The 22,968-nt window shown below is 39.0% G+C and overlaps 2 long non-coding RNA genes across 2 annotated transcripts in view; one reads left to right on the plus strand and one right to left on the minus strand.

Annotated features, from left to right (window-relative positions):
- The window catches only part of LOC132393266 (uncharacterized), an 87,891-nt gene that overhangs the window by 56,833 nt on the left and 8,090 nt on the right, over positions 1-22,968 (plus strand). The window lies entirely within an intron of this gene.
- Positions 550-22,672, minus strand: LOC132393265 (uncharacterized). The gene is made up of 4 exons (XR_009511810.1): positions 22,247-22,672; positions 9,113-9,179; positions 8,324-8,476; positions 550-4,429 (listed from the first exon to the last, which is right to left on the minus strand). It is a non-coding gene; the product is annotated as an uncharacterized LOC132393265 (long non-coding RNA).

Below are 22,968 nucleotides of genomic sequence, written 5' to 3' on the forward strand. Positions count from 1 at the left end.
GGGGAGATTTGCTAAGGCTACTGAGGAGACTTTAAACTAGAATGGGGGTGGGGTGGGAATCAAATTGAAGAGACGTTAGTTCACAAATAGAGAAAGCTAGTAGACAGTGTGTGAGGGAGGCTAGGCAGGTGATAGAGAAGGGGAGCGCTCAGACCAAAGATATAGGGGGGAGAAGAAAGAAAAAGATAATAAAGTTGTTTACACCGTTAGGGATAATCAGAGAGTAAGAGGTGGAAAGTTTCTTAAATGCAAGAAAGGTGGACGAGCTTAGAGCATGGATTGATACCTGGAAATATGATGCAGTAGGTATTAGCAAAACATGGCTGCAGGAGGGGTGTGATTGGCAACTAAATATTCCTGGGTTTTGTTGCTTCTGGTGTGATAAGAATTGGAGGGGCAAGAGGGGGAGGTGTTGCATTGCTTGTCAGAGAAAATATTACAGCAGTTCTCTGGCAGGATAGATTAGAGGGCTCATCTAGGGAGGCTATTTGGATGGAATTGAGGAATGGGAAAAGTGTAGTAACACTTTGAGGTGTATTATAGATCACCTAGTGGGGAGCGAGAATTGGAGGAGCAAATTTGTAAGGAGATAGCAGATATTTGTGGTAAGCACAAGGTTATGATTGTGGGAGATTTTAATTTTCCACACATAGACTGGGAAGCTCAATCTGTAAAAGGGCTGGATGGTTTGGAGTTTGTAAAATGTGTGCAGGATAGGCTTTTGCAGCAATACATAGAGTACGAACCAGAGAAGGGGCAGTGTTGGATCTCCTGTTAGGGAATGAGATAGGTCAGGTGACGGAGGGATGTGTTGGGGAACACTTCAGGTCCAGTGATCACAATGCCATTAGTTTCAATATAATTATGGAGAAGGAGAGGACTGGACATAGGTTTGAGAGTTTTGATTGGAGAAAGGCTAAATTTGAGGAGATGCAAAAGGATTTAGGAGTGGATTGGGATAATTTGTTTTATGGGAAGGATGTAATAGAGAAATGGCGGTCATTTAAAGGTGAAATTGAGGGTACAGAATCTTTATGTTCCTGTTAGATTGAAAGGAAAGATAAAAAGTTTGAGAGAGCCATGGTTTTCAAGGGATATTAGAAACTTGGTTTGGAAAAAGAGAGAGATCTATAATAAATATAGGCAGCATGGAGTAAATGAGGTGCTCGAGGAATATACAGAATGTAAAAAGAATCTTAAGAAAGAAATTGGAAAAGCTAAAAGATGATGAGGTTGCTTTGGCAAGTCAGGTGAAAATAAATCCAAAGGGTTTTATATTAATATTAATTATATTAATAGCAGTTATATTAATAGCAAAAGGATAGTGAAAGATAAAATTGGTCCCTTAGAGAATCAGAGTGGACAGCTATGTGTGGAGCCAAAAGAAATGGGGGAGATTTTGAACAATTTATTTTCTTCGATATTCACTAAGGAGAAGGATATTGAATTGTCTAAGGTAGGGGAAACAAGTAGAGTAGTTATGAAAACTATGATGATTAAAGAAGAGGAAGTACTGACGCTTTTAAAGAATATAAAAGTGGATAAGTCTCTGGGTCCTGACAGGATATTCCCTAGGACCTTGAGGGAAGTTAGGTAGAAATAGCAGGGGCTCTGACAGAAATATTTCAAATGTCATTAGAAATGGGGATGGTGCCGGAGGATTGGCATATTGTTCATGTGGTTCCATTGTTTAAAAAGGGTTCTAAGAGTAAACCTAGCAATTATAGGCCTGTCAGTTTGACATCAGTGGTGGGTAAATTAATGGAAAGTATTCTTAGAGATGGTATATATAATTATCTGGATAGACAGGGTCTGATTAGGAACAGTCAACATGGATTTATGCGTGGAAGGTCATGTTTGACAAATCTTATTGAATTTTTTGAAGAGGTTACTAGGAAAGTTGACAAGGGTAAAGCAGTGGATGTTGTCTATATGGACTTCAGTAAGGCCTTTGACAAAGTTCCACACGGAAGGTTAGTTAGGAAGGTTCAATCGTTAGGTATTAATATTGAAGTAGTAAAATGGATTCAACAGCGGCTGGATGGGAGATGCCAGAGAGTAGTGGTGGATAACTGTTTGTCAGGTTGGAGGCCGGTGACTAGTGGTGTGTCTCAGGGATCTGACTGGGTCCAATGTTGTTTATCATATACATTAATGATCTGGATGATGGGGTGGTAAATTGGATTAGTAAGTATGCAGATGATACGAAGATAGGTGGCGTTGTGGATAATGAAGTAGGTTTTCAAAGCTTGCAGAGATTTAGGCCACTTAGAAGAGTGGGCTGAAAGATGGCAGATGGAGTTTAATGCTGATAAGTGTGAAGTGCTACATCTTGGTAGGATGAATCAAAACAGGACATACATGGTAAATAGTAGGGCACTGAAGAATACAGTAGAACAGAGTGATCTAGGAATAATGGTGCATAGTTCCCTGAAGGTGGAATCTCATGTGGATAGGGTGGTGAAGAAAGCTTTTGGTATGCTGGCCTTTATAAATCAAAGCACTGAATATAGGAGTTCGGATGTAATGTTAAAATTGTACAAAGTATTGGTGAGGCCAAATTTGGAGTATTGTGTACAGTTCTGGTCACTGAATTATAGGAAAGATGTCAACAAAATAGAGAGAGTACCGAAGAGATTTACTAGAATGTTACCTGGGTTTCAGCACCTAAGTTACAGAGAAAAGTTGAACAAGTTAGGTCTTTTTTCTTTGGAGCATAGAAGGTTGAGGGTGGACTTGATAGAGGTATTTAAAATAATGAGGGGGATAGATAGAGTTGACATGGATAGGTTTTTTCCTTTGAGAGTAGGGGAGATTCAAACAAGAGGACATGAGTTAAGGGGCAAAAGTTTAGGGATTACTCGAGGGGGAACTTCTTTACTCGGAGTGGTAGCTGTGTGGAACAAGCTTCCAATAGAAGTGGTAGAGGCAGGTTCAGTACTGTCATTTAAAGTAAAATTGGATAGGTATTTGGACAGGAAAGGAATGGAGGATTATGGACTGAGTGCAGGTTGGTGGGACTAGGTGAGAGTAAGCGTTCGGCATGGACTAGAAGGGCTGAGATGGCCTGTTTCCGTGCTGTAATTGTTGTATGGTTATAAGTAGAAATTTCAGATTTATTTATTTAAAACATAATGTAGTTCCATTGACTGTCTGATAAAGAATGAACATTGTTTGATGGTATAAATTTCTCTGCAGTGAAATCCAGATAGTCATGCAATTTGTTGTATTTGCCAGTAGGGGCTGCCATTGATCTTTTTAAAAAACAACTTTAGTGGTCTCCGGTAGCAAGACTCTTAATATCTCAATTTAAAACATCCTGTCATCTCATTTGTTTTCAAAACTTTTGCACATTAATTAGCAACCTTTGCAACATAAATGACGATTTTGAGCAGAATTATTAAAGAGTTACAACGTGGCAATTAAGTATTCTAGAAGAAATATGGGAAGCAGCAAGGAACCCTGCTGTAGAGTTGTGAGGAAAAAATCATCCCCTGTGCCATCTTCAACCAAGAATACAGCTTCAAGGGAATTGACTTGAAACATTTCTTTTACTTAGGCAATATAAGAGCAAGACAAGTCATAACAATACTCATCTCTGATAATTAGAGTAAGATTTGAAATGTTTCAAAGATTTGGAAAGAAAAACAAGGGCTTTGCCGTGGCTTAGGGAGACATTGTGATCCAACAAAGTTCAGCAACTTTCTAACATTTAACAAATTAGTAACACAACTTGAAAAATAGACTAGTTTCAAGGGTCAGGAAGATATGTGATCCAAAACTGTCTAGCAACTTTCTAACATTTAACCAAATGACAAAGTCAACACTGTAGACTATCAATGAAGATGAACCCATGGCAGGTCATATTCAGACAGAATGACTGAGGAACAACATATTGTACTGGACACAGCAAGAGACTATTTAGAACAAGAGGACCTGAAGAAAAGTACAAATGTGATTTTCAATTATGCAGCCAAATAGATCAAAAATTATAAAGTTGCCAATAACATGCAATTGATGATTGAATCTGAATATTTCTATTGCTCATCCCAGAAGTTTGGTATTTATAGGTTAAACCTGTCAAATATCTGAATGTTAGCTAAAGCCTTCATCTTCTGGTTAATTTAAGCCACATAAAAAATAAGGCTCTGAAATGCAATGTGATGCCATCAGAGACCCAGTAGCCAGATGTAGCTGCTGGATGTAGACAGAATCTACACTGACTACTGAGCAAATGATAAACACCAAAATAAGTCATCATGCCAGCTGTCAATGTGTCATCATATGGAAAAAAAAACTGCTGGAGGGATAGTAAAGGTCACTTTGCCTCCACACATGACGTCTGTCCTACTGACTTCTCCCAGCAGTTTGTTTTATTGTTCCATTTTCCAGGATCTGCAGTCTCATGACTCCTGTAATCACATGAATTCTGTCAAAATAAGAAGTTAAAGTGCATTAACCTTTTTGAACATTTAAAAAACAAAGTAAAAGATTTAGCTTATTTCAACAGTGGTTGAAATGTATGGTTGAATAGTACAAACACACACACTCTTGACAATTTCCTTAATGAGTCAGACAGCAATGATTCATGCTAGTTAAGTAAGGCCCCCAACTGCAAGTCTGTTATGTGTAATGAGATCTTGACCAAGAGTTATTATAATTGACTTACGGGCTTTTAAACTGGGAGTAGTATGAGAGGCCATTACAATGCTCAACTGAGAACAAATAGCACAGGTAGAGTTATAGTCCAATGGTGTGAAGTCATAAGATAGATTCATACATAGAATTTATGATTCACTTAAGAACCAACTTCAGCTCTCCTTTTAAGATGTAAATGTGAAAATTCAGTTCAAGAATGTCAGACATAACTTATCTCTATTCCTTGAGGATGGGTAACATGGGACATGTTTGAGTGCAATCCCCCAATGAAATAATAAAAAAAACTGATTTGTCTTGTTCCTTCTGAATTAGGTATTGCAGGTTACAAGAACTATCTCAGCCAGACAGTCGATTGTCATTTTTCCTGTCTGCTTATGGAAGCAAATGCTAATATTGTCTTGTGTAGGTGCTGCTTATAATGCATGATTTCTATTAAAATATTCTCTCCTTTGTATGCCTAGAGTTCAATCTTTTTCAGTATTACATTCAATTCCACTTTTCTCATATGATTAAATACGAAAAGATTTGATTAAAGGGTGATTATAGTTGAAAAAATAAAGAGCGCCTAAAAGGCAGATGTTTACGTCGCCATCTTGAAACTCCACCCCCCCCCCCCCCCCACTTTTCTCAGGAGATTAAAAACTCCTTTGCAATTGATTTCAATATTTGCCAGAAGTGTACAATTATAAAAAATAGTTATTTCTTTAAATATTTTTTATGATTACCTTGAGTATATAAAGGTAATCTCTCCATTTTTTTAATATACAGTTATGTTAAAAATATAGGTGATTGTTACATACCTCTAATCAAAATTTTGATCTACATATCTAGTTAACTTTATTGTACTACTACAATTTTAAAAAACATTAATGTAAAGAAATACGAATACAATAAACTAACAGATGTTCATGTGTACTATTTGTAGGTGTGGATAATCTACAAAAGTCAAAACTGAATATGTGCGCAATTGTGCTAGGTTTCTACATTTTTAAATTTAGTGCTGATCTTGCATGCAGGTAAAAAAAATACATAGCACAAAAACACATTTACACTACTGATAAGAGACCTTATCCTGAAAGATATAGTACTATGCAAAAGTTTTAGGCATCCTCCCTTTTGCACCTTGTGTCCAAGACTTTTTAACACAGTACTGTAGTAATTCTGTGTATTGTACTGTACTGCTGCCACAGAAAACACATTTCATGACATGTGAGTGATAAACCCAATTCTGATATGGGTCCCTAGTGTGGGCTGAGAGTGGGAAGGGGAAAATCAAGGTTGGGAAAGGTGGCAGGGAGCAGAAGCACCAGAGAGTGGTGTCTCAGGGCTGGGTTTGTCTGCAATCACTCTGCCCCTGGCGCTATTTCTGTCACCTGTCCCACACCCCTCCAACCTTGCCATTCCCAGCACCCTTTGCTCCCGCCAGATTTACAAACTCATTCTCCACTCCGTGTGGACACTGTGCAAAAGCCTAGGCATCCTAGCAACATACCTGTGCCCAAGACTTTTGCACAGTACTGCAAGAGCTGTCAATGGCAATTAACTGCTATCTTAATGACATAAAATATTCTCAGAGGAAAGTAATGGTACTTTGTCCTGACTATTTTACACATAGAAGGAAATAACTTTAGGAAATAAAATTAGTTGAAGCAACTATAAAAACACATTCTAAAAGTAGTACAGTTTCAAAATTTGTAGCCTGGGAAGCACAGTTTACAAAGAGGATTGTGATAAAATGCAAGGCATAATTTCCCCAAAATAGCTGTCCAGATCTATCTATGTAACTGCCAAGAAGTTTGAGACTCATGTACAGCTGATCGTCGCCATCATTCCAAATCTGCTCCAATGTTGGACTTCTCATGGACTTGCTGTAGTTTCCCAGCAATTTTACTGGGAAATCTGCCTGCTGAACCTCAGCCAGCTTAGGCTAGGCACAGGTTCAATAGCTCCAACCAAGTCAGTGAAAAGAAACGGTGAGGCAAACAGGCGAGTTGTTAATTTGTCTAGTGTTTTCAAATTTAGAAATTAAAATTTTTAGTAGTTTGAATGTTTTTTTTTAGAATGTTTGTCTGATATTTACCAAGATTTAAGCTTTATGACAGCTGGGTTAGCTTGACATCAGGAAACAGGTCTTAACCGGCTGCCAAAGCAGTACTGAAGGATTTACAAAGTCAACCAGGTTGGAATCAGGTCTGTTGGGAGTTGTTCCCATTGGAATTCACATTAAAAATCGAGAGAACATTCGATCAGCAGCTTGTTGCTCGAAAGAAATTCCAGTAAGTTTCTAGAATGTAAGTTTTTATATTGTTGAAGCCTGATACCTGGGAGAATAAGGGGGCCAAGCACTCCAATGCAAATTTGTTTCCACTGGAAAGGGGGATTGTTTTGATGGTATAACACTGGGAATAATCAAATCATTCAGATATTAATGCACATTAGTAATGGTTATTAGAAAATTAAAATGTGAATTTGTGCTAAACTTAATAGAATGGGGTTTGACAACATTAACTGTTGCCTCCAAGCAGAAAAAATTAAAACTGGGACATTGGGGATGACTCAAAAATCATACCAGAATCATTTATCTTTAAACAAAACACCCAGAGACTGAACAGCTTTGGACCTGTTCCTTTAATAATCAGTGCTGACTTTATGTAGGTTCAGTGAAGGTCATCATGTGGCGTGGACGATCATGGTCTCATGACCATGATTGTTTGTGGTAAATTTTTCCCCACAGAAGGAGTTTGCCATTGCCTCCTTCTGCTGATGTCTTACAAGACAGGTGAGCCCAGCTGTTATTAATATTCAGATTGCCTGGTGTCAGTGGTTGAGGTGGACTTGCGATATGCACCAGCTGCTCATGTGGCTTCACGTGACCCTGATCGGGGGAGGCTAAGCAGGCGCTACGCCCAAGGGTGACCTGCAGGCTAGCGGAGGGATGGAGCACCTTATACCTCTGATAGAGATGCACCTCCACCCTGCCACCCATTGATTAAACATGATGCTTAACAGATGAAATGCATCTTACTTTCATAACACAGTGCAGATATCAAAGCATAAAGTAGATTTAAGGGAGACTAGACAAAGGAGAATAAAGTGTTGAAGAGGTGAGACTGCATTGAGAATAAATAGAGGCATGGATCCTTTGGACCAAATGGTCACTTGTGCTGTAGACACCATTTCAACTGGTGTCATTACATCTCGGGTGTACCTTTATTGAATTTACAATACTACAACTGCTACTACATGGCTAATAGAGGTTCCAGAAAAATTGGATCCAAAATTATGGCTTAGAATTTGATTTTTTGGTGTACAACTTAATTAAGATGCCATATTTGTCATAATCAAACATCAGTGGCAGCTAATGGTCACTTGGCTTTCACATCCCAGCCTCTTCTATCAGGCCAACATTCTCAGCACACGCTCAGTTGGACACTTTGGGCAGGGAATGCCATTCTCATCCTCAATGGTGGGCTCTTGAAATGGACACTCAGTTTTGACTGGGGACCAACTTACCTTCAGGAATGAGGGATAAGAAAAAGGATGCACCCAAAGCAATGCAACATCCCCAGTGACTTCTTGGAATCCCTAACCCATGACCATTCAGAATATAGAAGGAGCTGTTGGGATGGTATTGAGAAGGAAGAGTAACCTGCAACAGGAGTACCTGCATCCCTACTAGGTAGCAAAAGGAGAGCACCATCTCACAAGCTTAGTCTGTGGTTCCATCAGAACGATCAGAAGCAAAGTCACCCTTGATCCGAAGAGGAGGCATAGTATTCAGTCTGACATCAGGCACCCAACATTTTCATCAGGATACCTAGCAAAGTAAAGGATCGCCACTGAATAATTTACACTTCAGAAGGACCAATCAGTTGTTAGTCATGGGAAAAATGAGATTCTCAAGCAAAAGTATCAGTATATTGTGAGGTCAGAAGGCAGGACACTACAGTAGTTTGTGTTGTTCTGGAGTTCGATTCCAGTGACGTCTGCAAGGAGTTTGTATGATCTATCCGTGAAAACATGGGTTCCCTCCCACAGTCCAAAGATGTACTGGTTACTAGGTTAATTGCCATTGTAGATTGTCCTGTGATTAGGCTAGGGTCAACTATGTGGGTTGTTGGATAGTCCGGTTTATTGGACCAGAAGGGCCCATTCCACTTTGTATCTCTAAACAAATAAATAAAGTCATATTGTGAATGTTCAATGGAAATAGGACCTTGGTGGTAGCCCAGGAGGAATCTGGTTCCTTGCCCGAGAACCATTAAAAGAGATGGAATGAAAGAAATGGTTAAATTTAAGTACTTGAACTACTGGTTCTCACTTTGTACCTTATAACATAACCTTTTCATCTTGTAACAATAGTGAGATTACTCACAAGCAGTTATTTACTTGGTATTGAGACAGCCTGCCAGTGTTATAGCAGAATAAGGAAATCTTGCTTGTTTGCACTTACTTGCAAACACTGGGTCCTCAGTGCCATTGTAGCTGAAATTTCCAGTGGCCGGTTTCTGTTGTGACATCTGCAGTAGGAAACCAAGCAAGAAGATTTAATAGTCTGCTCAGAGCAACAAAGATACAGCTCACCCACCAGCAGGGAGAGTAATTTAAAAGCATTTAAAATATCCCTTTATTTTGCACAATTTCCTTTTGATGTTGTGCTTTTGTATAAACTGTCTATGGACCAAATTAATACTAGTTCAGTTGTACTTTAACAATGAAATGTACAAGAACCTATGAAGCAGTTTCCCTTCTTTAAAAAAACGCTTCTGATTACAGATTATTCCTGAGGGAATGTTGTCACCTCCATATGTGGTTCCATCTTTCACTGGCTGGAATTCCCACCTTTCAGAAAAATACCTTTGTTGTAATTCTAGCCAGGTAGTCCTATGCTCTCCAAAAATAATAAATAAAATCAATTAAATCATGAGCACCGTCCATCCATGACCACATCCTGCCTGCATCTACAGTACACTTTGTCATTTGTGTTCATTAAAGTAATAACTACTCGAAACCCAAAAAGAATAAAGGACTGAAATATGTGTTACTGATCCAAGCAGTAACAAAGGCCTATATACCAGGAATAGAAGCAACTGTTGCAATCAAGATAGCAATGAGAACATTCTGCCAGTATCACAAAGACTAGAGGAATTATGGTTCTTAAGATGTAGCACTGAAATGTTATTTCAAAATGAGTAATTTCTAAATTAGTCACTAAAGAGGACTACACTAAATCTCCAAGTTTATCTAGTGTACTGAATTCCTAATAGAATGTAAAAAGCAGTTACACAAATATAATCATTTCTAAAATAAAGGTACTAAATAACAGATGTGCTATTTGCCAGGGTGATGAGAAGGGAATGTTCACATATGAACAAAGGCCACCGAGCCCCTCAGTCAGACATGCTCCAACCTAGAGAGCATAGCTGGGTCTAATTCTAACCTCAACTCCATTTGCCACTATCCTCTCACCTCTTTGCTAATCAAGAATCTAGTCATCTCTACCTTAAATATTCAGACCCCCCCCCCCATACTGAGGAAGGAAATTCCAACACCCATGATGCTCACCAAAAAAAAAACAGATCTCAAATCTTCTTTGTCTAAAAAAAAAATGACCTAACCTTCAAGTTCTCTCTCAATCCAAACTCCAACAGATACAGGTTTCATATAAAAAAAAACAAAGTACTGGAAACACACAGCACCTATGAAGAAGAGTTAACATTTCAGTTCAGAGACTCTCTGTAAAGCCACATCTGTCAAACCCTTCCAGCACATTCATCTGGCAAAACTTTCCTAAATGGCTTTCAATGAATTCACACCTTTCCTCAAATATTCACTAATACTGGCTTATATATAAAGATATAAGAAATACAACCTCCTTACTTTTGCATTAGACACTAGCATCCTCATCCACCAACTCAGTGGATAATCACAAACACGAAAGTCTACAGATGCTGAAGTAACACAGACAAAACACTGGAGGAATTGAGCAGGTCAGGCAGCATCTATGGAAAAAAAGTAAACAGATGACAGTTTGGACAGAGACCCACTTAAGGAGATGATTATGAACATTTAAGTTCCTGATGGTCAGTTTCCAATTCCTGCTCAGTGTCCTAGAAATTTCCTATAAGCACTGTTGGTTGCAGGCCACAGCCTCAGTTCAGTGCAGAGATGAGTAAACCTTGCAAGGCGCAAGCTGAACACTGGCCCATCCCTCACCTCTGGACTCGACACCCTAACCTTTTAAGCCTAGCCTGGCGTTTAAATCAGCCAAACCTCTGGACGCCGCTCACTCTTGGACCCAAGGCCTGTTACCTTGACTTTGCCTCACCTGGTCAAAGCATCAAATCAGCTCCAAATGTCCAAACATTCATTGAAAGTACAAATTCACTATGTGGGAAAATGCAGGCACAAGGCTGTTATGGATGCAATCACCATAGCACCCCTGAATTTCCAGATGAAGTATAGTAACCTTGATTGCAAATGGTGGACAAATCTTGAAACAAATCAAAATTAATTGTTCTCATTAAGCAACTCTGTAGCTATACTTGAGTCAGAATTCAAAGTTCACTATTACAGTTGATGTGGGTTTCCTCTGAAATACCTCGAAGATGACCAGGCTCACCACATCCACATTCAAATTTTTTTTTCAGTTCTCCTAACCAAATTGTTGTCAGCAGGATTAAGCCAACAGGAACTGAATCATTCATAATTCTCAGATACTGAATATTCACTCAACTTGTTAGAACTACTGCAGAGGCCAAGATGCCCAAAAGTCCCTAAATTATTAGTGCTGATTCATTCTCCCCTATTAAATATATTAAAGACTTCTGCCACAGTTCTATTAAAAAGGGAACACTGAGTTGCCAGCAGGAAACATCTTTTCAGTGGTGTGACTGAATGGCCATCTGGCTGCAGCTGCTCAGAAAGACCAGCACAGCCAACTACACTGAATAATTAGTTGAGATTTGCCCTAAATGTTAGTATCCCTTCATACAGATAAGAAATATTTAATTCCTAGGAGAGATGGTCCCCTCCAAATGGATCTGGTTCAATTATGATTCAAATACAAACTGATTCATTCTGATTAATTTTTGGAATGGGAACTGAGATGTAATGATTCGTTGTGGGAATAGCAAACATCCTAAATAAGTCTGTGTTTGGGATGTCAGCAAGCAAAACAAAAAATGTTAGTGATCCTTTCCTCAGTCTGTAGCAATAGAATCAGATGGGAAAACAATCTTAAAGTTAGGAAGATTACGTTGGATGATACATGTGAAAGTTATTTCAAAGCAAATTGAATTTGCAAAAGTGTTTAACAGAAGTGCCAGACACCTTTCAAATACCATGCAAAATTCTGCAGATAGTGGAAATGTGGAAAAAAAATGGCTATACATAGCAGCACGCTGTTTTGATTTTTAATTTTCTAAGCCAATGTGACTAGGTTTTAAGTTTGTGATATTTTGACCAAATGTGCACAGATGAGAAACTCCCATGAAAAATGTACAAGAATATCCCCCTACTATTCTCAATACCCAATAATTTAGTCAGATAAAAAATCATCATGCAACATTTCAACAACCCTGATTGGCCACTTCTCTCTTTATATTTTTAGAGTCTAGACCCCAGCCTATTCCCTTAACCAACAAGATCCTAAGCCACAGTAAAGTTACCATCATATCTTGCACCCAAATTTCATAAATGTTTATTTTAGAATCCAAGTATAGAGATTAGACTTATGCAAAGGGTATGGTTTGACTTGCTTGGTTTATAACCTGGAGAATTAATGGGCCTCTACACTTCCAAGATATTATTAGATGGCACAAAGTTCCAAGAACTGACTGACAATTCAAATTAATAGATTTGAATTGCTTAGACCAGCAGGGTTCGCTGTTTTGAAGCTGGTCTGAAGGTAGTTAGTTAATTCCAATCTCTGGATGTACTATTATCTATTTCTATTTGTCCCAGCTCACAGAGTGAGCAAAGTGATGATGCAGCAACTTTTCAAAGTTTCAGTTTTGGCTGACATTTCCCAAACCAGACTACAAAATGAATGAATCTCACATCCTGATCTCTTACAATCATCCCTACTTCAAATCTTGATCATCTCAATTTTCTATTCAATCCTCCCCAAGATATAGCACAGGTCTATCTCAAACTCCGTCTGATACTTTAAATGTCTCACCTTTCTCGGCTCACTAAGTGTTTCACTACAAGACCACCCAGTTGTTACAAAAAGCCCCAATCATTTTGTTCTTTCAGGGAATAATCTGGACTTAAAGCCTGAGCAAATGAAGACATCAGGGACAGACAATGAATGAGCTAAGAATTAAAATTCCCTCCTGGACTCTTACAAACTTAGGCAAGACTTGACTATCATTACATACTTCAGAACCTACAAACTCCCAGTTTGCAATCTATTAACTATCCTCCGAAAACACATTTCCCATGCCACTCACAAACTGGCTTTTAAAGTCCCTTCTGGAACTCTATCCAGTGCTACTGGCATTGTTTCAATGGTGTATTATTCCAAATGTTATATCAGTTCTCCCCCCACAAATATCTCATTAATCTCTTCACCAACAGAAACTCAGACTTCTTGGTTACGAGAAATAGTGACACCTGATCAACAGCTTCTTCCCCCACCTCCCCCCTCCAAGTCATCCACCCTGTTCCAACCCTTTCATGACCACAGCCCCTTATATTCCATTACCAGTAAATTACTGACCACATTTTCTCTTCCTGTTACTTTGCAATCTTACAATTGCACATTGTTTCTTCTCAGGAGATTCCTTTGAAATCAGTCAATTGCCTGCTTCGTAAAGGACACACCGTTTAAACTCACACCTTCGTTCGACAGGGCCCGGTAGTTTTGGTCCCCAGTACAACAGAAAATAAGCAGAACCCTCTCACCACAGTTCACCGAACAACCCCACTCTTCAGCTGTTTGGTCAAGTACAACATCCACTTTCACCACTTCGTCTGCAGTTTTATCCAGTGGGATAGTTACTGCTTCAATTCACCCCAATTATATTTCACATCTCCAGAAATCTTTCCACCCCACATATTTACTTCTCAGGCACCAATGTTAACACTCTGGGCCCACAATTGCCTACCCTATTTGAAAGCTGTTTCTGTTATATCCATAGAATCACCCTTGTTACATTACAAACTGATCGCCTTCTGTGAACTGGTCCAGTGCCTATCAGACAACCCCAACCCAAGCTGAAGCAGTTTACTTGTGAATCTTATCTGATTCTTTGCAACTGTGGCAACTAATTCTACAATAAAGGCTATCTACCTCCATTTCCAATAGCACCTGACACCTGCACCACTGTCACAGCTGGTCTTCTGTCTTGGCCTCTTGTGCTTACTTCATCACTTTCAGGTTTAAAAAAAAGCTTGGGTTGTCCCAGCCCATCTATCTTTCTTTATGAACTCCAGGCCATCAATCTCTGCTGTTGTCCCAACTGGCACAGCCATTACTTTAAACTGGTACTCGGTACGAATTATTTCAAGCTTACCTTCACCTCATCCACCCCACAATCTTGATTAAGCTCTCCTTACACCTGTCACTCTGCCTTCACAATCACTTTTCCAGCCCGCCAACGGCTGTGCCTAGGTCCCAGGAGCATTTCACTCCTTCAGTCCTTCCGCCTTGCTACCTACAAGAATTTCAGAAAAACTTGTTATGCCCCTGAATCATCTTGCAATGTTTCAATACTTTAAAGGTATTGAAAGCAAGTGAAGCAGCCTCAGATGACATGTCCCATGGGAAAACATTCTGATAATTTTACATCATTCAGTCAGTCTCCATGAAGAGGACTAAATCTGCTACTATAAACTGTAACCATTCTGTGAAATATAATGTTTGTTCAAGATTCCAAGCTAGAGAAGTTCAAGAACAAACATATCTTCAAAAACATGTCTTCAAAAATTCACAGGAGTGGGCACGGTGGAAAAAAAAGAGCTGTGGAGGGAGATTGACATATCCAACTATAAACTTTAACATTATGATTCTGCAAACTGCAGATTCATTTATACAAGATTGTGGCAGGTGAGCTCACTGGATCAACAGCTGTGTGCATGGTAGTGTAGCAGTTAGCACAATCGCCTTACAGCGCCAGCGATCACTGATTGGGGTCCGATTCCTGCTGCAGTCAGTAAGGAATTTGTATGTTCTCCCATGACCACACATTCCCTCAAGGTGCTCCAGTTTCTCCCACATTCCAAAGACGTAGGGCTAGGGTCGATTTAGTGAGTTAATGTGCATGCTAAGTTGGCATGGCGACACTAGGCAGCTACCATCAACACAATCCTTGGGCTGTGTTGGTCATTAACTCAAAAATGAGCATTTCACTGCAAGTTTCAATAGCCTTGTGACAAATAAAGCTAATCTTTAAAAGCAGCACCTGTCAGGGTTGTGCTCAAGTCAATGTAAAAAGTACTACATTTTGCTCAAATATGTACAGAGACAGTTTATACAGAAATGTGGTAAGCCATTAAGATTCAAAATATTTAATTCATGGCGAGTCAGTAACTGCCCGAATACCAAACTACTCAGCTATCAATGGCACCCAAAGCATCTCTGGATGTGGCTTGTGGTACTGTGTTAGGGACTTTCTGACATCTTAAGTTCCTCGGCATTTTTTAACCAATATTTATTTTTAAACAGATTTTTTGGTTCTGCCTGCTCAATACTGCACATTCTGCTCCCAACAGAGTGGGATTTACAGTCCACAGACAGACATTTCTCACCAGTCAATCTGAATTTGGCATTTCATCAATATTTTCTTCAAGAGTGAAGGTTGCAGTAAAAGCAATTGGATTAAAAAAAAACAACAGGACAAAGATTTAATAAAAAAATATTATGAAGGGCTTACTTTATGCAGACTTAACCAGTTATCAAACCCGCTTAAGAATATTAATGCAGCCAAGTTTCTCACTCTTAGCAGATCTCAGTGATTGATGAAAATCATCACAGGCAATGTCTGTTGAGATGGAAGGGCCAAAAACAACACTCACCCAGGGAATCAGATTAGATTTGTATTCATTACTCTGAATTTTAAAACTGCTCCATGTTACAAATGATAAATATCAAGTTCTGATCGTCAGTGTTTGCTGTTAAGTTTGCACATTCTCTATGTGACCACATGGGTGTTCCCCAGGTACTCCAATCTCCTTCCACATCCCAGAGACATGCTAGTTGTTAGATCATATGGCTTCTGTAATTTAACTGCAGTAGGGGAACAAATATGCAGTTGATAAGCCTGGTAAACTGGAAATAATATTGATGGCAATTCTTGTGAGCTAAAGTGCTCAACTGGCCACAGGACCTCCTTCCATGAAATTTAATGTGAAAACAAGCCAGTAGTTTGGCAAAATAGTGTTATTGCCTAATCTGACAGCAGCAGGATCTGCAAGAACTGCAGGTAAACATTTTCACCCACTCCAATGTGGCAACACAGGTGGATCAGGGTGGTGAGAAAGGCATTCACATGCTTGTCAAAGGCCAATACTTTTGAGTGCAAGTGTTGGAATGTCACACTGAGCTGTGCAAAGCATTGGTTAGGACTACGTACCTATGTACAGGTCTGGTTACCACACTACAGGAAGGATGTGGTAGCAATAGAGAGAGTGTGGAAGAGATTAATGAGGATCTTTTGCTTGGAATGGAGGGCTTTAGTTATAGGTAGAGATTGAATAGGCTGGTTTTGTTCTCATGGAATGCAACATTTTATAGATGTTTATAAAATCATGAGGGTCATAAGTAGGGGAGAGAGTCTTCCTCAGAGTGGAGGAGTCCAAAACTAAATGGCACAGGCTATATGCAACAGCTGCTCAAGGAAATAGAGGCCAATAGAATTATACATTTTAAATAAGTCATTTGGACAGATACTTAGATAGAAAAGGTTTAGATAATACAAGTTTAATGCAGGGAAAGAAGGAATTTGTTTAGATAGGCATAATCATGGTCAGCATAGACAAGTTGGGCCAAATGGCCCACTTCTGTGCTGTGACACTATTTAAACATATTCCTGAAACAATTGGGTGTCACCGTAGGGTCGCTGCCTCACAGTGCCCGAGATCCATGTTCACTCCTGTCTGTCTGGAATTTTCATGTTCTCCCATTTATAGTACGGGTTTCCCCAGTTTCCTCTCGCATCCCAAAGATGTGAGGTTTGCTAGGTTATTGCACTGCTGTAATTTGCCCCTAGTATGAAGGAGCTGATGAGGAGATAGGATTAACATAGATTCTGTTTAAATGGGTAGGAGGTGGACTTGAAGGGCCTATTCCTGTGCTGTATCTGTGACTCTGAATTTCAGCTTGCAAAAGTCTGGTAACATGAATTGATGAAAGAACATTTAACAGCACCATGTTCTCTTATGGTGCTGCCAGGTGTCCTTCAATAAAGGCATGTAGACATCTGGTGGGGATGGTCAGGTCTACAAACACAAGGTTTCTACAGATTATTTCTAAGAGATTTAGCACTAGATAGTAGTATTAATTACCAATTTTGTTAGGTCATGTTAAAAGTAAAAATACACTTTGGTTACAACAAATGTGATAAAGAAAGCAGTTGGTAGCAAAACAAAATTTAACATAGTCAGAAGTATTGTGTACTGTACTTGTGGGATTCAATACAGATGCATCATGTACAAGTACCAGTCTGTACGAACCATTGCAGGGCTAAAAAAAAAATATGAAAGGAACTGCTTCTTACCAAGGAGTTGAGCAAACAATAAAGGGGACATTACACACAAGATTTCACTGAGTAACCAGCTACAGTATGAATTAGCATTACCCAAGGGAAAAACTGGCTGATTCACCAGTCTGTACTAAACTTCACAATGCACATCAAATGCCATGTACCCATTTCAGCTCCACTGCCAGGGAAAGAGAATGCAAGTGGCACTCTGAAAAGTGTGCAGAGTAACTTTTTCTTTACTATTACAACACCTTCTGACCACTGAGCAATAAAATGACCAAAAAGGGAATTGAATATCTTAACTAAATCAATCCTGTTGGTATCTCCTGCAATTGCTGATGGGAGTCCTATATGTGCCATGATTTACATTAATTATGAGGAAGCCAGTGGGGGGAAGAAAGAAAGAGAAAGAGGGAGGTATATGCTGACATATTATAGCACACCTTCATGATGTATTTACAGACAACTGGAATTGAGGAGCCCACAATCATTACCAGCTCAAAGCAATCTTCACCTTTATTTGACCTGGATACACCCGAAATATAAAAGGACACTGTGCTAACTATTTGGGTTCTCTGGTTTTCATAAGCAATAGATGAGATAGTTAAAGAAACCAGAATATTGTTAAAATTAAAATAAGAACACCACAAAATCTTGGACACACTAGTTTGTGTGCAGGTTCTCCGATGAAATTGCATTTCCCTCAATGGAATAAGTTGACCAATTTTGCCATCACCAATTGATGACTGAGGTTAGGATTATCCAGATCGGAGATTTTGGGAATAAATAAACAACTGATCACTCAATGGCTTCAGACAAAACAGCTACTAAAAAGAATCCATCCAGTTATTTCAAGTTCAATGCTGACTCTGGTTCTAATCCCTTACCTTTTATATCTCCACTATTAAGGAATGTGCTAGATCCCCATAAAACCATGCTAAAATTAAATCCAAGTGCTATGATGTTGGTATACCAATGTTAAATTATTGTTTAGTAGCTAATAATTTTGAATGTGAAAGCCACCATCAAGAATTGATACCACTGCTCCACAACACTAATTTACAGAATGAAAACTAGGAAATTTCAGGGTGATACCCAATTTGACCTTTCAGAATAAAAGTCATTTGAACTGTTAGTTAGCAATGATCTCATAGATCAAAATTATATTTAAAAAAGGGTCAAACAGGGCAAAAATCGCATCACATGCTTTACCTCATGGAGTTAACTCAGTATCACAAGAATGATTAAGTCATTATTATTTAGCTGAAGTTTCTCTAATCCTCCTTAATATCACTGACTGACCTGGCTGTGCACCTCAAGTGTGGGAAGAACTAATACTTCCACCCATTAAGTTCATCCCCGATCCTCCCACCACCACCAGATAGTTGGTGGAGCATTATTGCTTGTGTAGGAAGCCCTTCCTCCACAACTTCATGATCAGCAAAAATTAATGGAGAAAATTCAGTTCATGTGACACCCCTCCAAAAGGTAGACTATAGATAAGAAAAGGCAAAGAAAATAAATTAAGGATAAATGCTAATCAATATCTGTTTAGATCTTAAAAAGAGATTATAAACTTGATTAAGTTTACTGATCCATGCTATGTCATCAAGCCCAGATGATTACTATGCCAGCATAACAATGACATTTAGTTGGATTCCCGACCACATTATCTTTTTAAGTCATGACTTGAGCAGCTCCCACCTTTAGACTTTGTTACACGTGGAAAAAGCTTCTTAAAACTAATTAACTCAATGAATAATGTGGACAATACCTATGGCAAATTAAGAATTCTAGCCCTTGTATAACACCAGTCACTAGCCAGCATAGTATTAACACCTGGGTAAAAGATAAAGTCTTACTTTCAATACTAAAGTACTTCTATGTACACAATTTTAAAGTTACAAAATAAAAACAAATCCTGACACCTATACCAGCACCAATCATGCAAGAGTTTATAGGATTACAGAGCAGGACACCTCATCTACACAAGGAACCCCTGCACCATTATAGATATACATCAGGTAATGTCAACATTCTTGGGAACCCATGGACATAGTTGGCTCAGCTTTGCTGTGCACTCAGAGACCTGTGGACCACTTCCTGTGTGCAATTGATACCTGAAGCTGCCAGAGGAGAAATCTCTGACAATTGAAACCTTGGGAATTAAACAGCCTCAGTCACTTACAGTATTCACAAAACTAATATGTTCATCTATGGCCCCTTTAAAAAGTTTTATTTGCCTAATACTGTTTCCACGTGCACCACCATAAATTCATGCCTGCTTACCAGACTGCAAATCAAAGCAGGAATGCAAACTATCCTAACAATGGCAGATAATGCCAGACCCTTGTGATCTATCTGCAATGCTTATCAGCTCATGTGCAAGACTGCGGGCATTAACATTCTCTCTCTTTAATGTATGCAATTTTCAAGGTTACATAATATTACTCTGCTGAATTTCATCTTCAAGATGAAGGGAGTAGATTTCTGTACTCTAGATTATATGCCCAACTCTGACTAAATCTGACCCATACGACACTTATCGACAGAACTTGAGACATAATCATACTCTTATCATGCTTTTGTATCATGGGGTCATTTATGTAGAAATAGAGTACAGGTTTTGCTCTTCAGCTATCAATTCAAGCTTGGTGCCTCCACAAAGTGGGGCCCAATGTTAAACTTGTCCAACTCATTGGCTGTACTAACTTTGGTTGCTGTGCTGAACTTTGGGAGGTCTGCATTGGGAAAACATCAAGCATCAAGGTACAACAAATCTACTTCTGGCACCAGGGCTGAAGTTCAAGAAAGCTTTTTGTTACAACACTAAGAAAACTTTTTAAAGTCTTACTTAACTTACAAAAACTAAATTCAACTAAACACAAAAGTAGGTAATGGAAACAAATAGAAAGTTGTTTGGATAAGAACCACTCAATGAAAAACAGTGAATGCAAAATTCTTTTACATCAAAAGGGAAACAGGAGGTGAAAAATAAAGAAAGACTGAATAGATGGTTCTTCCCAAAGTTTCTAAAGAGCCAGCACAAGCATTATGGGATTCAATACCTTAAAATTTATTGAGCTCAATGTAATCAATACATTAATAGTAATAACTATACCAACAGACTTATCCCATCTGATGGTTAATATTCAGTAACTTATAGTGTCTGACATTCTTCATGCTCACATATCTTTCAGCCATGTGTAAAAATACAGAATGCTGCCAAGTCCAGGATCTTGCAGTTTCATGCTTATGCAATTGTGTGGATGTCAGATTGTGTGAGAGCAAGGAAATAGGTAATTTCAACATGCTTATTAGGGCCCAACATCCATTTTGTTAGTCCTAATAAACAGGAGTTATTTTGAGCTTCAATAAAATAAAGTAAATCTGCTGGCAATAGCAAATACAAATCAAATTTAAATAAAGGTTCAGTAGCTATGGCCCTGCAGATTATTTTTAAAAAGATACGGGTTTCTCACAATGAATGGCTGCTTAATTTATCCTACATGACTTTAGAAATGGCCATGGCTATATTTATGGATCTAGATTTTGCCAAAGGCTGTTTGTGCACTGCTAGAGGATTCCCTATTGAGTTCAATTCTGCACCAAGAACTTCTTCACTGTTTATATGGTGGAACTCTATTCTTCACATTCCACTAAGTTAGAGTTAGTGCAGGTATCCACAGACCTATTCATTTGAATGGGGATTGTAGGGGAGTACAAAGGATAAATAAATGCATTTGTCAGTGATTATTTTAAGTGATTTAAGAATTTTTATTTTAATAAGTTTTTGCACCAGTACAAACATAAGAAATTCTCAAACATTTAAAAATGTTGACACCTTTGGCATGTGGCAGAGCTTGCCATTCATCAAAGGTTTTTGGAGGCAGGATTTGTTCTGACATACCCCTTGCCCAAGTATCTCATGTACATGTCTCACCATTTCACCTCAGAATCATCAATGCCAGGGAGGCTGGGCATTTCAGATCTGGAGAAGGGAAATTCGTGGGATTGGCCACGTGGGTGTTGATAGTCGGAAGTATTTAGTACTAAGGTCATTGCATCTTAGATTCTTCAGGCTGGCTCTGGAATGTTACCTGTTTGCTGTGGACTGGCCAGCACTCCTTTTCCTGGCAATAACTGGCAGTCTGCAAGGGGGTAGCAAATAGAACTTCACACAAATTGAAAGCCAGACCCATTAAAGGATGCATTGGGCCACACCTTTAATGAGTGTAGGAGGAGATTTGGTGCCAGAGTCTCAACACTTTCTGTAATAGTTGTTAGGAACCCCACCCTTAATCATCAGTCTTATCTTAAACCAACTTTTTATTGCTGCTCTATTATTATTTTCCTGCTCAACATATCAAATCAAAATGTAGCAATTAGGCTACATGCAATTTCTGTTTGATTTGGATCTCGTTCCGTTTTCTACTCACCCTTTCTGTCCACCACCAAATATCATTCAATTATAAATTGAATGCTTTCCAGATGCCTTGCATTATTAGCCTTTCAAGAACTGTCCTCCACAAATATGAAGCAGTTACAATTTCCCCTACCTAATGCTGTAATACTCCTTTAAAGTTCTGACTTTATTAACATTCAGCATTACAAACTCATATAGAAATCAAAAATCAGAAGGTTTTAAACATACCTAATCTGAAGAGTAATACCCAAATAATTTGTAAAAGGCAATCCACGTTAGACAGAGGAGTGCAAGTTAACGCCAATATTGGCTGGCAGTTTAAACAGGAACAATCTACATCCCGCCCCCTTTTAATATTCCCATTCAAACTTAAGTTATCCATAAACAGTATGATCTAACATTTCCAAATGATTCATTGAAGAAAAATGATTCAGATGACTTGTTTTAAACTCACCGGTCAGATTAGGTCATCTCCATGATGAGTATTCTTTCATCAGTATTTCCTCACGACACCACGCTGCTGCTGTTCGCTGGAAGTCCCCTCCATTACACTACTGCTTTTTCTTTTGAAAAAATCTTTGTAAGCAAATCTTGTTACAAGATGCCACTTCTGTCAACCGCTGACACTTGAACGCTTTAGAGAAAAATCGCTATTTCATCCCTATTCAACAAAAAGAAACAGAAAGTACATGAGCAGAACAAAAAAAAACTCAGACCACACATGTCGTTGCTGGTGTTTCTCTTCTTTAACTGGGGAACACAATTTAACGTGCCGTTTAAAACGCGTTACACTCCGTAATCCAGGTCCGGACGCTTGCTATTGTTGCGACCAGCCGCACTCATCAGACTGTCTCAGTCAGTTTGTAGGTGCTTGCGGAAGATTGAAATAAAGCAGTCGCTAGCGGTAGAGGAAGGCTTCAAACAGCTCGGAACAGACTCGGCTGTTCTTATAGAGAAGCGCCAAACCCTGCCGGCCAATGGCTGAATCTCAGCCTACAGAGAGTCTGAATCGGGGGGGTCAGGAAAAGGGCATTCATTCAAAAAAAACAGGGAGAAAACGCCCGGGCTGTGTCTATAGACGCTCCCAGCAGGAAACTCCCCTGACTTATACACAAGAGGACCGGCCTTCATCCAAATAAGGGAAATGTCTAGTGCTCTTTAAACGACCCCCCCCCC

Source organism: Hypanus sabinus, chromosome 4, assembly GCF_030144855.1.
Source record: "Hypanus sabinus isolate sHypSab1 chromosome 4, sHypSab1.hap1, whole genome shotgun sequence".
Taxonomy (NCBI): Eukaryota; Metazoa; Chordata; class Chondrichthyes; order Myliobatiformes; family Dasyatidae; genus Hypanus; species Hypanus sabinus.